Genomic DNA, 16615 nt, shown 5'->3' with positions numbered 1-16615 from the left:
ACACTCTTATACACACTACTGAAATGTTTTCACATAAACAACTGAAATGTTTTTCTCCCCCACACACTACTGAAACACTCTTATACACACTACTGAAATGCTTTCACATAAACAACTGAAATGTTTTTCTCTCACACACACTACTGAAACACTCTTATACACACTACTGAAACACTCTTATACACACTACTGAAATGCTTTCACATAAACAACTGAAATGTTTTTCTCACACACACTACTGAAACACTCTCACACACACTACTAAAACACTCTTATACACACTACTGAAATGCTTTCACATAAACAACTGAAATGATTTTCTCTCACACACACTACTGAAACACTCTCATACACACTACTGAAACACTCTTATACACATTACTGAAACACTCTTGTACACACTACTGAAATGCTTTCACATAAACAACTGAAATGTTTTTTCTCTCACACACTACTGAAACACTCTCACACACACTACTAAAACACTCTCATACACACTACTGAAACACTCTTATACACACTACTGAAATGCTTTCACATAAACAACTGAAATGTTTTTCTCCCACACACACTACTGAAACACTCTCATACACACTACTGAAACACTCTTATACACACTACTGAAATGCTTTCACATAAACAACTGAAATGTTTTTCTCACACACACTACTGAAACACTCTCATACACATTACTGAAACACTCTTATACACACTACTGAAATGTTTTCACATAAACAACTGAAATGTTTTTCTCCCCCACACACTACTGAAACACTCTTATACACACTACTGAAATGCTTTCACATAAACAACTGAAATGTTTTTCTCTCACACACACTACTGAAACACTCTTATACACACTACTGAAACACTCTTATACACACTACTGAAATGCTTTCACATAAACAACTGAAATGTTTTTCTCACACACACTACTGAAACACTCTCACACACACTACTAAAACACTCTTATACACACTACTGAAATGCTTTCACATAAACAACTGAAATGATTTTCTCTCACACACACTACTGAAACACTCTCATACACACTACTGAAACACTCTTATACACACTACTGAAATGCTTTCACATAAACAACTGAAATGTTTTTCTCACACACACTACTGAAACACTCTCATACACATTACTGAAACACTCTTATACACACTACTGAAATGTTTTCACATAAACAACTGAAATGTTTTTCTCCCCCACACACTACTGAAACACTCTTATACACACTACTGAAATGCTTTCACATAAACAACTGAAATGTTTTTCTCTCACACACACTACTGAAACACTCTTATACACACTACTGAAACACTCTTATACACACTACTGAAATGCTTTCACATAAACAACTGAAATGTTTTTCTCACACACACTACTGAAACACTCTCACACACACTACTAAAACACTCTTATACACACTACTGAAATGCTTTCACATAAACAACTGAAATGATTTTCTCTCACACACACTACTGAAACACTCTCATACACACTACTGAAACACTCTTATACATACTACTGAAATGATTTCACATAAACAACTGAAATGTTTTCCTCTCACACACACTACTGAAACACTCTCATACACACTACTGAAACACTCTTATACACACTACTGAAATGCTTTCACATAAACAACTGAAATGTTTTTTCTCTCACACACACTACTGAAACACTCTCATACACACTACTGAAACACTCTTATACACACTACTGAAATGCTGTCACATAAACATAGTATATGTAAGAGGTAATTCTGAATAATGTCCCTAAAGGCCCCACTCATAGTGGAACTAATTGTGCTCATAAATTGAGGCACTACAGATAGGATTTACATTTGCATTATGTGACAAAGGTCCATGCAGCCTCATTAATCGAGACAGACCCATCTGGAGCAACTTGGATTGTTCAATCTGAAGTCTAACTGAAGTATATACACAAAAGAAGGTAATGTGCTTGATGTTATTGTTGTAAAACATACATTTCACAATGAAAGCTATTTCACTCAGCTGTTTGTCAAGCACTGCAGCTGAAGAATAGTATGTCCTTCTGCATGTAGACCTTACTGCTTTCATCACACCCTCCTCCAACAAAACAACAGGAAGGACAGATAGATGAATGTTCAAGATGTCTTTGCATATTCGTGGCGGGGATTAAGAAAGGGCGCTGACTGTGCAGTCTTTTGGCGGTGCATCAGAAGACGTCGCTCGCTCATTTGTTTTCCATTATTTCCCTTTTTGTGACAATAATGGATCGGGCAGTCAGCCTGTGCTAAATTGGAGAAGGAGAACACGGTGTGTACGTGGTATGCATCTGATGCTGGACGGTGGCGGTGGGTGCATGAGTGCAGCAAGGTGTAAAGTCTCACTTGCTAACAGGTCAGGCTGTGTTTTGCCCGCTCAGTAAAGAGAGAGAACAGCTTGTCCAGTGTGTGTGTGTGTGTGTGTGCACGCGGGTGTGTGTGTCCATGTTTGTGTGTTAGCCAGATTTAGGCGTCCTATCCGTCCTAACCTTTTCCACTGAAAGCTCTGCAAATTAGTCCGAGCTGTACTAAGTACTGGGGGAAAGTGTTCTTTTAATCAAGCTTCAATGATTGTGTGTAATATGTCCCTGTGACTTTTATACGCTGCCTTTACAGGACCTGCTGGTTAGACGGGTATGCTTATTCTCACCTTAAATTAGCACCACTTTCTATGGCATTTGACGCATTGCACTTAGTAGATAAAGACTTTAGTGTGGGCACTAGAAATTGATTATTTAAATCAATAAAATAAGTATGAAAAATATACATTTCTCTATTTTTCTGGAGTTTTTTTTGTCACCACACGAGCTCGCCTCACCCTTTAAAAACCTCAACCCTACTCCGATTTATGCTGTGTGAGTTGCATTTGCAGCAATTATCCCATCCTGAATGATCCTGCATTCATCAGCCTTGCAACTTTACTATTAGATATTATTTACCTAACCCGGGGATCAGCGACCCGCGGCTCTTTCAGAGATGTGTGAAAATAAAAAAAGATGAAGAAAAAATATATGTTTTTGTTTTAATGTGGTTTCTGTAGGACAGGGGTGTCCAAAGTGCGGCCCGGGGGCTATTTGCGGCCCGCAGGTCATTTTTTAACGGCCCCACGGTACATTCTAATAATACGATTAAAAAAAATCAAAACATAAAAAGTGGTATAAAAGAGCAAACAGGTGAAATGTAACAAGAAAATGTTACAATGTTTACTCTAATACAGGGGTGTCAAACGTACGGCCCGAGGGCCGGATCAGGCCCGCGAACAGGTTTTATCTGGCCCGCGGGATGAGTTTGCTAAGTATAAAAATTAACCTGAAATTTTTGAATGATAGAAACAGCTGTTCTAAATGTGTCCACTGGATGTTGCAATAGCAATTATTTGTATCTTTGTAGATGATGCTGCATATGAACCAAAAAAAAAAACATGATGTTAGTACAGGGGTCACCAACCTTTTTGAAACCAAGAGCTACTTCTTGGGTACTGATTAATGCGAAGGGCTACCAGTTTGATACACACTTAAATAAATTGCCAGAAATAGCCAATTTGCTCAATTTACCTTTAACTCTATGTTATTATTAATAATTAATGATATTTATCGTTGTGGAAACACTGATCAACTTAATGATTTCTCACAATAAATATATATGGAAACAGATAGATATCAATATCAACACTTTATTTTTATATTTTCTCTAAGTGCACATTTTTCAAATTGAACATTTTCAAATGATCACTTCTAAGACAGTCTTGTGAAATCACAATATCCCATTTTAACTAGATAGCCACTAACATTTTTTAACAAATCATGAATTACTTTGCACCATGTTTGTACAAATAATAACTCATGTAAAATACAGAAGTCAACTCTCAAATTTTTAGATAAATCATGTCACACTTTGAATTGGACACCAAATCTGTTATCTGTTTCTTTGTCAGTTAGTGAAGACCAAGTCTTTAAAATATTTTCTTGGATTTTCAAATTCTATTTGAGTTTTGTCTCTCTTAGAATTAAAAATGTCGAGCAAAGCGAGACCAGCTTGCTAGTAAATAAATACAATTTAAAAAATAGAGGCAGCTCACTGGTAAGTGCTGCTATTTGAGCTATTTTTAGAACAGGCTAGCCGGCTACTCATCTGGTCCTTACGGGCTACCTGGTGCCCGCGGGCACCGCGTTGGTGACCCCTGTGTTAGTACATCAGTCGAGAAAATGATCAAACTACATAAATAATATACTGCAATTTGAGTTTGATATCATTTTGTTATCTTGATAGATTGAAAATGAACACCAATGAGTTGACTGATGAACATTATCACATAATTTATTCAAAAAATATAAATAACGACAAATAAAGTATATATTCTATTAACCGCAACAAGTAATTATTAAAAAAAAAACTAACATTATGATTTGTACAATTTCAGATTGTGCTTGTTCTATTTTTAAACAAAGAAAACAATCTGAAGTTGTCTTTATTTGTAAGTTATAAATAAATGAAAAATGGGTTATACTTGTATAGCGCTTTTCTACCTTCAAGGTACTCAAAGCGCTTTGACATTATTTCCACATTCACCCATTCACACACACATTCACACACTGATGGCGGGAGCTGCCATGCAAGGCGCTAACCAGCACCCATCAGGAGCCAGGGTGAAGTGTCTTGCCCAAGGACACAACGGACGTGACTAGGATGGTAGAAGGTGGGGATTGAACCCCAGTAATCAGCAACCCTCCGATTGCTGGCACGGCCACTCTACCAACTTCGCCACGCCGCCCAAGTTATCGTGCCGTGATTTTACCAGTCCGGCCCACTTGGGAGTAAATTTTTCTCCATGTGGCCCCCGATCTAAAATGAGTTTGACACCCCTGCTCTAATAACACAAAGCTTCTTTCTTAAAATAATTATAATTAATCAAAATCAATGTTATTATGAATTATTGACTTATTCAAGGCTCCATTTACATCACATTGAATATTCCACTTTGAGATAGTTTTTTGGGGAAATGTTGCATATTTTGTGTTTGCCATTTAAAAAACAAAGTTTTTATTTTTTTTAATTTTTTAAAGAAGGGCCTAAAACAAACAAACGAAAAACATAAAAAACAATAAAAATTATAATTTACAGATAGATCTGAAGTTGATCTTGAGAAAATTGTGTTAAAAGTAAAAAAAAAATGTATGATTTATTTTTTTGTTACTTTACTGATCAGGACCTTTTTGGATCCCCAATCATTTTAGTGGGACTTTTTTTTTTGAGTGTCATTGCTCAAAAAATAATAATTAATTAAAATCAATGTTGTTATGAGTTATTGACCTGTTTAAGGCTCCAATTATTATATCATCCAAAATATTCCACTTAAAATTTGTATTGGGTGAAAATATTGCATACTTTCTGTTTTTTCCAAAAAAAACAGGATTTTATTTGACAAAAAGGGCATACAACTTAATATTGACCTTGAATAATAATACTGAATAATGTGAAGTGAACTATATTTATATAGCACTTTTCTCTAGTGACTCAAAGCGCTTTACATTGGGAAACCCAATATCTAAGTTACATTTTTAAACCGGTGTGGGTGGCACTGGGAACAGGTGGGTAAAGTGTCGTGCCCAAGGATGGGGCAGAAGCGGGGATCGAACCTGAAACCCTCAAGTTGCTGGCACAGCCACTCTACCAAACGAGCTATACCGTCCCAATGATGACACATGATAATGACACATTTTTTATATTTATTTGACCAAAACCCTTTGATCAAGCCTAAGTGGAGGCCTCACTCTATATTGTTTTAAACATATATTGTATTGGTTTTTAGAATAAAAAATATCAAAATGGCCCCCGCTTGCTTTGATTTTTCAGTGTGTGGCCCTCAGTGGAAAAAGTTTGGACACCCCTGCTGTAGGAGAACAAACATGACACAAACTTTCCTAATTGTTAGAAATCCCACTGTTTATGTTAGAATAATTATGTGTAAGTTATCACAAAAGTTTACGTTTTCGGAAACTTCCAACGAGCAGACAGAGGCTGTTTTTGTTGTACCAAGCCAGAGGCTTGTAAAATTATATTGTGTAATATGGGAGGAGACTGGTTATCTATTGTGATCCAAGACCTGCCCAAGCTCGATCCAGGACCAGTCCAAGCCCGAGGCATCTTTTTCTTTTGTGTTAATGTGACCGAAAACAATGACTGTGTACATACCCCCCCGCGTGGGTGACACTGTAAGAGGTTACAGGTCGACACGTCTCTACTCAAATTGAGCTAAATTTAATTATGTCTCTGTTTAATTATTTGCTTCTTGTCTCGTTTAATAGATGTCATCAGTGTTTGAACCTGACAGTTTAAGTTATACATGCTTCACTGATGAGAGTATTTGGCAAGCACTTTTTTTGTCCTACTAATTTCAGCGATCCTTGAACTCATCGTAGTTTGTTTACATGACCAACTTTCTCCGACGCTGCCACAGAAAGACGTGTTTTATGCCACACCTTCTTTGTCTCATTTTGTCCACCAAACTTTTCATGCTGTGCGTGAATGCACAAAGGTGAGCTTTGTTGATATTATTTACTTGTTGGAGTGTTAATCAGGCATATTTAGTCAGTGCATGACAGCAAGCTAATCGATGCTAACATGCTATTTGGGCTAGCTGTATGTACATATTGCATCATTATGCCTCATTTGTAGGTATATTTGAGCTCATTTAATGTCCTTTACTTATGTCCTCTGTGTATTTAATTGATATGTGCATGTTTCATGACCTGTGTCAGGACTGGGTCTGTGGCGTGGTTTGTTCTCCCGTGGTGCAAAGGAAAATTGGCGCGTGCGAGGCGTGAATTTGAATACATGTTTATTTAACAATAAAAAAGAAATAAACAAAAGGCGCTCACAGAGGAGGTAACAAACTTGGCTATGAAACAAAAGACATGCACGTGGGCACAAAAACTATGAACAATAAACACAAACTTACTTGACATAGAGAACTGTGACACGACATGAAGCAGAGTGCTGAATGGGTGAGGACGCCAGGACGAACAACAGCAAAACAATGGACTTAAATAACACAGACATGATTAAAGACAGGTGCGTGAGTCGTGAGGACAGGTGAAAACTAATGGGTTGCTATGGTGACAAACAAGAGTGCACAATGAGTCCAAACGTGGAACAGGTGAAACTAATGGGTAACCATGGAAACAAGACAAGGTAATGAAAAGCAGGAACTAAAAAGAGTCCAAAACCAAGTAGAACATAACTTAAACAAAACATGATCACACAGATGCGACAGAGCCCCTCCCTTAAGGACATATACCAGATGTCCACAAAAATAAAAACAAAACAATGATCAATAGTCATGGGAGGGCGGGAGGGGGACATGGCGTTCGGTTGCCAGACGACGTGTCCCCGTATCCACCGGGGCATAATCAGGTGGCGGCGACGTGTAGACCACCGCTGTAACTGACGAGGTGGGCGACCCGGGAATGGCCATATCCATGGCCGATGAGGTGGGCGCACTTGGCGTGGCGGCCGACCAGGTAGTGGCCACATCCGTGGCCGACGAGGAGGTCGGCGTACCTGGCGTGGCGGACGCCCATGGACTGGCCACATCCATGGCCGACGAGAAGGCAGGCGCTTCGTCGACGTGGCAGACGCAGATGACGAAGCTTGGCGTGGTGCGTCGGGCGGCAAAGCTTGGCGTGGCGTGTCCTGGCAGCGTGGGTCTTGGCCTTGGCAGCGTTGGTCTTGGCAGTCTTGGTCTTGGCGTGGTGTGTCTTGGACTTGGTCTTGGCGTGGTGGGTCTTGGCGTGGTGGGTCTTGGACTTGGTCTTGGCGTGAGGGGTCTTGGTCTTGGCGTGAGGGGTCTTGGACTTGGCTTGAGGGGTCTTGGACTTGGTCTTGGCTTGAGGGGTCTTGGACTTGGTCTTGGCTTGAGGGGTCTTGGACTTGGTCTTGGCTTGAGGGGTCTTGGACTTGGTCTTGGCTTGAGGGGTCTAGGCGTCGTGGAGCTGCGACTGGCGGCACTAGGCGTCGTGGAGCTGCGACTGGCGGCACTAGGCGTCGTGGAGCTGCGACTGGCGGCACTTGGCGTCGTGGAGCTGCGACTGGCGGCACTTGGCGTCGTGGAGCTGCGACTGGCGGCACTTGGCGTCGTGGAGCTGCGACTGGCGGCACTTGGGGTCGTGGAGCTGCGACTGGCGGCACTTGGCGGCGTGGAGCAGGTAGCGGCGCTTGGCGTGGAGCTGCGACTGGCGGCGCTTGGCGTGGAGCAGGTACTGGCGGCGCTTGGCGTGGAGCAGGTACTGGCGGCGCTTGGCGTGGAGCAGGTACTGGCGGCGCTTGGCGTGGAGCAGGTACTGGTGGCGCTTGGCGTGGAGCAGGTACTGGTGGCGCTTGGCGTGGTGGGGCTTGGCGTGGAGCTGGGCGTGGAGCAGGTGGAGGTGGCCTAGCTGGAGGTTGCGGCTTGGCAGGCCGAAAGACCGGTGGTGGTGACCGAACCGGAGGTTGCGGCTTAGCAGGCCGAAAGACTGGTGGTGGTGGTCGTGCTGGAGGCTGTGGCTTGGCGTGACGAAATACTGGTGGTGGTGGTGGTCGTGCTGGAGGCTGTGGCTTGGCGTGACGAAATACTGGTGGTGGTGGTGGTCGTGCTGGAGGCTGTGGCTTGGCGTGACGAAAAGCGACCCCAACTGAACAGTCCCCAGCCCTAGCCCCCCCCCCCTCAAGGAGCGGATCCCAGACGCGCTCCCTGCGGTCTGGAACCGTCTTTTGGGGTGGGTGGAGGGAGGTCAGGGGGGGGGGGCAGAATCTTCCCTTCCAAACTGTCCAAAATGTCCTTTTTTTTCTACATGTGATTGAGTGGGTGAAAAAAAAAGAAACCTGTTGTGACATGGGCGTGGCTTGAGTCTTGGGGGGCGGGGCATGAAATTTGGGTGGCTTGGCTTGACATGCTCTTATTTCTAAAAACATGTCTTGGTAATGTCTTATCATGTCTTTAAAGTCTTTTGCTGGAGGTGAGTGATCACAAGAAAAAGTCTTGAAAAAAAAATCCTGGTCTGTGATGTCATCAGCCTGTGGCTTGCTTCCGCCCGGAGGGGGAGGGGCTTGTGGGAGCGGCGTGTCCTGCCGGCTCGCGGAAGCCTTCCCTCGTCCTTGGCGACGCTTTCGGGACGGGAACGACGCGCCGATTGGCACCAGCTTGCCTCCATTCCCCCACATCATCCCCCTGCGCTCCCTGGGGGAAAAGCGCAGCGTCTCGATCTCCATGGCGCGCAGCACCTCCCAAGAAGCCTCATCCAAACTGACCAACTTTCTTGCGGGAGAATTTTTCTGCTGGCGTCCTACTGTCAGGACTGGGTCTGTGGCGTGGTTTGTTCTCCCGTGGTGCAAAGGAAAATTGGCGCGTGCGAGGCGTGAATTTGAATACATGTTTATTTAACAATAAAAAAGAAATAAACAAAAGGCGCTCACAGAGGAGGTAACAAACTTGGCTATGAAACAAAAGACATGCACGTGGGCACAAAAACTATGAACAATAAACACAAACTTACTTGACATAGAGAACTGTGACACGACATGAAGCAGAGTGCTGAATGGGTGAGGACGCCAGGACGAACAACAGGAAAACAATGGACTTAAATAACACAGATATGATTAAAGACAGGTGCGTGAGTCGTGAGGACAGGTGAAAACTAATGGGTTGCTATGGTGACAAACAAGAGTGCACAATGAGTCCAAACGTGGAACAGGTGAAACTAATGGGTAACCATGGAAACAAGACAAGGGAATGAAAAGCAGGAACTAAAAAGAGTCCAAAACCAAGTAGAACATAACTTAAACAAAACATGATCACACAGATGCGACAACCTGTATGTAATATTGGCTGCATTTCTTTGCCATGTTGTTCCAGACCACAGCAAACGTTACTCAGCTTGCAAAGATTGTAATAAATCCATTAGAAGAAGACAGCCTGCCGTTTCCTTTAACTTGGACACACACATCTATACCTTTGGCCATTCTGAACCAGTAATTTCCAGAAGTTATCTCATCCTGTGAGAAGCCTCCATTTTACTAATGATTTCCAATGTTACAAAATGTGTAGAATAAAAAATTCAAATACAACATTTTTGTCAACGAAGATTTGCGCCAGCCTTTGATAGTAGGCTAATATACCTAATATAGACACTTACGTCATGCATGCCTTCATTATAACACTTATATAAGATTTTTTATTTTTTTGCGGCTCCAGACAGATTTTTTTTATTATTTTTTTTATCCAATATGGCTCTTTCAACAATTTGAGTTGGTGACCCCTGACTTTCCCTGTCTTGTTTTTTTTACCAACACATGAATGGAGCTCTAATTGCACATGCATACAGCAGCACAGCTCATCTTGCACACAGTTGCATGACTATGTAGTTGTTATGGGTCAGTGGGTCCATCAACAACAAATACAGTGGTGGTGGGGAGGTGTATCTGGCATAATGACACCCACCACCACCAGCTGCTGCTGTAACATCACCTTAAGTACTGTTCTATTCCTACGTTCCGTATGTCCCTGCTCCCCTCGACTGCATTGTGTCACTAGTTGACATTAATTAAGAAACGGTTCTTGGTGGTACAGATGTTGAAAAGTGAAAATAAACTGGAATATTTGAATGTGACCCAGTAATTGTATCATTCAGTTTGGATTAAAACCTTTTCTGAATGTACAAAACCCAAAACCAGTGAAGTTGGCACGTTGTGTAAATGGTAAATAAAAACAGAATACAGTGATTTGCAAATCCTTTTCAACCTATATTCAATTGAATAGATTGCAAAGACAAGATACTTAACGTTCCAACTGGAAAACGTTGTTATTTTTTGCAAATATTAGCTCATTTGGAATTTGATGCCTGCAACATGTTTCAAAAAAGCTGGAACAAGTGGCAAAAAAGACTGAGAAAGTTGAGGAATGCTCATCAAACACTTATTTGGAACATCCCACAGGTGAACAGGCTAATTGGGAACAGGTGGGTGCCATGATTGGGTATAAAAGCAGCTTCTATGAAATGCTCAGTCATTCACAAACAAGGATGGGGCGAGGGTCACCACTTTGTGAACAAATGCGTGAGCAAATTGTCCAACAGTTTAAGAACAACATTTCTCAACGAGCTATTGCAAGGAATTTAGGGATTTCACCATCTACGGCAGGGGTGGGCAATTAATTTTTACCGGGGGCAGCATGAGCAACCCGAGCACTGCTGGAGGGCCACACCGACAATATTTCAATTAAATTTTGCACAAATTATTTTTGATATACCGTAAGATAGATAATAATAATAATAATAATATTTTCATTTAACCTAACTTATCTTTATACAAAAGCAGATGGCTTTTGATGGTTTTATTTTTAACACTTTCTTACACAACACTTCCTGATGTATATTACAATACAAAAATGTCAATTTCTGTCACCTCATCCTGCATCCTCTTTGTTGTGAACGTAGCACGCCTGTAAGGTGATTGGCGAAGAAGGAGGAAGTGTTGCTGTTGCGGAAATGAGGAGTGAGGATTGGTTTTCCTTTTGGAAAGAACGAGATAAGTTGAGCTGTGTTAGTATAGCATGCTCAATAAAAGTTTAAAAAGAGCATCAGACTTGGTGTGCACTTCTTCTGGACGCTACAATTGATGTCACAAGTGGGATGAAATGCCTCCCAGTTCGCCTTGCCATCAAACCTGGGAGTCTTCATTGAGGGCGGAATTCCCCCCCGTGGCAAGCAGCGTGGCTGCACCTGTAAATGCTCTCTCTCTCTCTCTCTCTCTCTCTCTCTCTCTCTCTCTCTCTCTCTCTCTCTCTCTCTCTCTCTCTCTCTCTCTCTCTCTCTCTCTCTTTGCGGCGAGCTCCTCACGTGGCACGTACCTCCCTATGACATAGCACACAAACAGTGCAGTATGCGCAAAGTTTTACTTCTGCCACCAATTGTAGCGTCCAGAAGAAGTGCACAGCAAGTTTGACGCAATTTTTAAACTTTTATTGAGCAAGCTATACTAACACAGCTCAACATATCTCGTTCCTTCCACACGCACGTCTCCTCACTTCTCATTTACGCAACTCAAGACAACATCTACTTCAGCAGGTCATTACACTATATTCTTTAAACACAGCAACGTGTGTACCACAAATTAAGCACACGGCTTTACCTTTACTTGGCAGTCCATGTCTTTTTTAAAACACGCCATTCGTCAACAACTTTTCTCTTTTTAGCGTCTCGGGGATAACCGGGCATCACTTGTCGCTGTGCGCCTTCCCTCACAGGACATACGCACATATAACACTTTTCAAAATAAAAGCAGCACAGTTGTATTGCACGCACGACAAATTTGTTTTTTTAAATGTATTTTGTATTTGTGATTGCCGCTGCGCGCGCGAGCATACGTCCACACGGAAGTAATACAAATAACGCTTTTCAAAACAAAAGCAGCACCATTGTATTGCACACTCGAAATTGATACTTTTTTAAATGTATTTTGTAATTTATAATTGGCCTCACGCGGGCCGGACAAGGACGTACAAAGGGCCGTTCAACAGTGATATGTCCAGGTCTGATCTACGGTCTGTAATATCATCAAAAGGTTCAGAGAATCTGGAAAAATCACTGCACGCGACCGATGATATTACAGACCTTCGACCCCTCAGGCGGTACTGCATCAAAAAGCGACATCAGTGTGTAAAGGATATCACCACATGGGCTCAGGAACACTTCCGAAAACCACTGTCAGTAACGACAGTTTGTCGCCACATCTGTAAGTGCAAGATAAAACTCTACTATGCAAAGCGAAAGCCATTTATCAACAAAACGCAGCCGGCTTCGCTGGGCCCGAGCACATCTAAGATGGACTGATGCAAAGTGGAAAAGTGTTCTGAGGTCTGACGAGTCTACATTTCAAATTGTTTTTTGGAAATTGGGGACGTCGTGTCCTACGGACCAAATAGGAAAAGAACCATCCGGATTGTTATAAGCGAAAAGTTCAAAAGCCAACAACTGTGATGGTATGGGGGTGTATTAGTGCCCAAGACATGGGTAACTTACACATCTGTGAAGGCACCATTAATCCTGAAAGGTACATACAGGTTTTGGAGCCACATATGTTGCCATCCAAGCAACGTTGTCATGGACGCCCCTGCTTATTGCAGCAAGACAATGCCAAGCCACGTGTTACAACAGCGTGGCTTCATAGATGGGTTTTTAACATGTAAAGCGACTTTGGGTACTTAGAAAAGCGCTATATAAATCCCAGTTATTATTATTATTATTATTATAGTAAAAGAGTGCGGGTACTAGACTGGCCTGCTTGTAGTCCAGACCTGTCTCCCATTGAAAATGTGTGGCGCATTATGAAGCCTGAAATACCATCGGACTGTTGAACAACTTAAGCTGTACATCAAACAAGAATGGGAACGAATTCCACCTGAAAAAATTCAAAAATGTGTCTCCTTAGTTCCCAAACGTTTACTGAGTGTTGTTAAAAGGAAAGGCCATGTAACACAGTGGTAAAAATGCCAACTTTTTTGCAATGTGTTGCTGCCATTAAATTCTAAGTTAATGATTATTTGCAAAAACAAAATAAGTTTCTCAGTTCGAACATTAAATATCTTGTCTTTGCAGTCAATTCAATTGAATATAAGTTGAAAATGATTTGCAAATCATTGTATTCTGTTTTTATTTACAAATTACACAACGTGCCAACTTCACTGGTTTTGGGTTTTGTATTATAAGAGTAATGATAATTAATAACCCACCCTCTTTCTGGTCTGATCATGTAAGCTATGCCCCACTAATAAGAGATGGTTTGACAAAAACAGCGACATTAAAAAAACACTCCATATTCTTTACTGCTCGCTAGTGTTACCATATCCGAGTTATTGTGTAGAAATATTTTTTTTAACTTAATGATAATCTTATTCATCTCACTATATGAAAAACAACTTACTTCACTATTTATTATTTATCTTTTTATTTATTTAGAATTGTGTTATTTATGCAGTAAAGTGTGAACAAATTGAGAACAGGAAGTAAACAAAAGTGTTAGCAATTGCAAATGGAAAAGGTTAGGATTAAATAAGCTCTACTTCATTATACTCCTTTTCGAACATGTTGAAAAGTGAAACTAGAAATTGTCATGTTTCATGTTGTAATTGTATGCATGTTGGAAATAAACTCAAATCATAAAGTGATTATAGTGCAGATAGGAAAAGTCCACAAAAAGCAAGATAAAAACACATTAAAACAAGCGGGAACATTAAAGAACATGAAGGACATATACTGAATATATAAATAAATATATATATAAAAGCAACACTTTTGTTTGTGTTCTCATTTTTCATGAGTTGAACTCAAAGATTTAAAATTGTTACTAAATACTGTACACAAAAAGACCTATTCCTCTCAAATATTGTTCACAAATCTGTCTAAATCTGTGTTAGTGAGCATTTCTTCTCTGCCAAGGTAATCCATCCCACCTCACAGATGTGGCATATCAAAATGTTAATTAAACAGTATGATTATTGCACAGGTGTGCCTTAGACTACCCACAATAAAAGGCCACCCTGAAATGTGAAGTTTTGCTTTATTGGGAGCCTGGGGGGGTGAGAAAAGCAGTCAGTATCTGGTGCGACCACCATTTGTCTCACACAGTGCAACACATCTCCTTCGCATAGAGTGGTTGATTGTGGCCTGTGGAACGTTGGTCCACTCCTCTTTAATGGCTGTGCCAAGTTGCTGGATATTGGCAAAAACTAGAACACGCTGTCGTATACGCCGATCCACAGCATCCCAAACATGCTCAATTGGTGAGTATGCTGGCCACGCAAGAACTGAGATGTTTACAGCTTCCAGGAATTGTGTACAGATCATTGCAACATGAAGTGATGGTATGGGGTGAATGGCACAACGGCGGGTATGAGGATCTCGTCACGGTATCTCTGTGCTTTCAAAATGCCAGCAATAAAATGCACCTGCGTTCGTTGTCCATAACATACGCCTGCTCATACCATAACACCCCCTCGCCCACACCATGGGCCACTCAACGTTGACACCAGCAAACCCACTTGACGCCACACCTGCTGTCTGCCATCTGCCCTGAACAGTGAAAACCGGGATTCATCGGTGAAGAGAACACCTCTCCGATGTGCCAAATGTGAGCGTTTGCCCACTCAAGTCGGTTACGACAACAAACTGCCGTCAGGTCGAGACCTCGATGAGGGCGACGACTATGCAGATGAGCTTCTCTGAGACGGCGTCTCACAGTTTGCGCAGAAATTCTTTGGTTGTGCAAACCAATTGTTGCAACAGCTGGATTCAGACGATCATGGAGGTGCACTGGATGTGGAGGTCCTCGACCGGTGTGGTTCCACGTGGTCTGTGGTTCTGAGGCCGATTTGTGAACAGCATTTGAGAGGAATCGTTTTTTTTTGTGTATATAGTAAAAGTTTAGATCTTTGAGTTCAACTTATGAAAAATGAGAGCAAAAACAAAAGTGTTGCGTTTATATTTTTGTCCATGGTAGAAGACATTAAAAGAGCACAGAGCCGTTGCGATCATCTGCTAGTTCAGCGTAGTTACAACGTAAAAACAAAAAATGTACAAAAAAAATAAATATTGTGCACATACAAATGCACCATAAACAAACAACAAAACAAAATAACATGCCATCATCTGCTGAGGTGGAGGGCAGCACGGCCAGAGACAGGAACCAAACTAATAAAGCAGCCAAGATAGCCAACTCCGTCCTAAGATGCCCACTATCTCTCGGACATTGGACAGTCTGCCCAGGGTGACCTAAGTGTCTGATACATGCGCATTTAGACAGAGCTCCGTGAAGCTTGTCCATCCCAAAGCTCAACGCTAGCTCCGCAGCCTCGTCTCTTCCTCCCCATCTCCTCCGGTCTCTTCACTCGGACTCAGGAGTGGCAGAGTGCCAGCAGCTGGTCTCCTGTGCACGCATGGCCAAAAAGCCCCCCTGAGGTATTTCCAAAAGTCGACAAAAAAGCAGCGAAGAAGTGACGAAAGTCCCGAGGGGGCCTGAACCAAAAGGCAAACAAACATAAAGAACAAGAGGGAAACATCAAGAACACTCGGGAGTTTGCACAAGGGCACGGAGCTCCTGCAACCAGCAGCCACCACGTAACATACTTACTGTTAGGTTCCGGTCGCATTGCTGCGACGGTTGTATCACGCAGGAAAGCGTGCTGGCAAAAATCTTTTGTATTTTCTCTTGGCAAAAGTACAAAAACTTAGACGCTAGTCGTCGGCAATCACTCGAAACGAGTATGATTGTCCTCCTGTTGGTGGGATTGCCTTCAGGAGAACGCCTGTGTGTGAAATCTTTTAAAGTGGGGAGACTGGTGCACAGACAGCCACCACACTGTCCTTGGCAAAGAGAAGGCCAGGGTCCAATGGCATGGAAACCAAGACAATTGGGGGCCCATCTTTGCTGAAGCCTTCTTCCGCCTTTGTGACCGTTGTGGAGCTTCTATGCAACCATCATCCGCCCACTCCGCCGTTGAGGTCTTTTTCGACTTCTTCGCTGTGGGAAGCTGTATCCGGTGGCAAG

This window comes from Entelurus aequoreus, linkage group LG25, assembly GCF_033978785.1.
Source record: "Entelurus aequoreus isolate RoL-2023_Sb linkage group LG25, RoL_Eaeq_v1.1, whole genome shotgun sequence".
Lineage (NCBI taxonomy): Eukaryota > Metazoa > Chordata > Actinopteri > Syngnathiformes > Syngnathidae > Entelurus > Entelurus aequoreus.
This window is presented reverse-complemented; position numbering follows the sequence as displayed.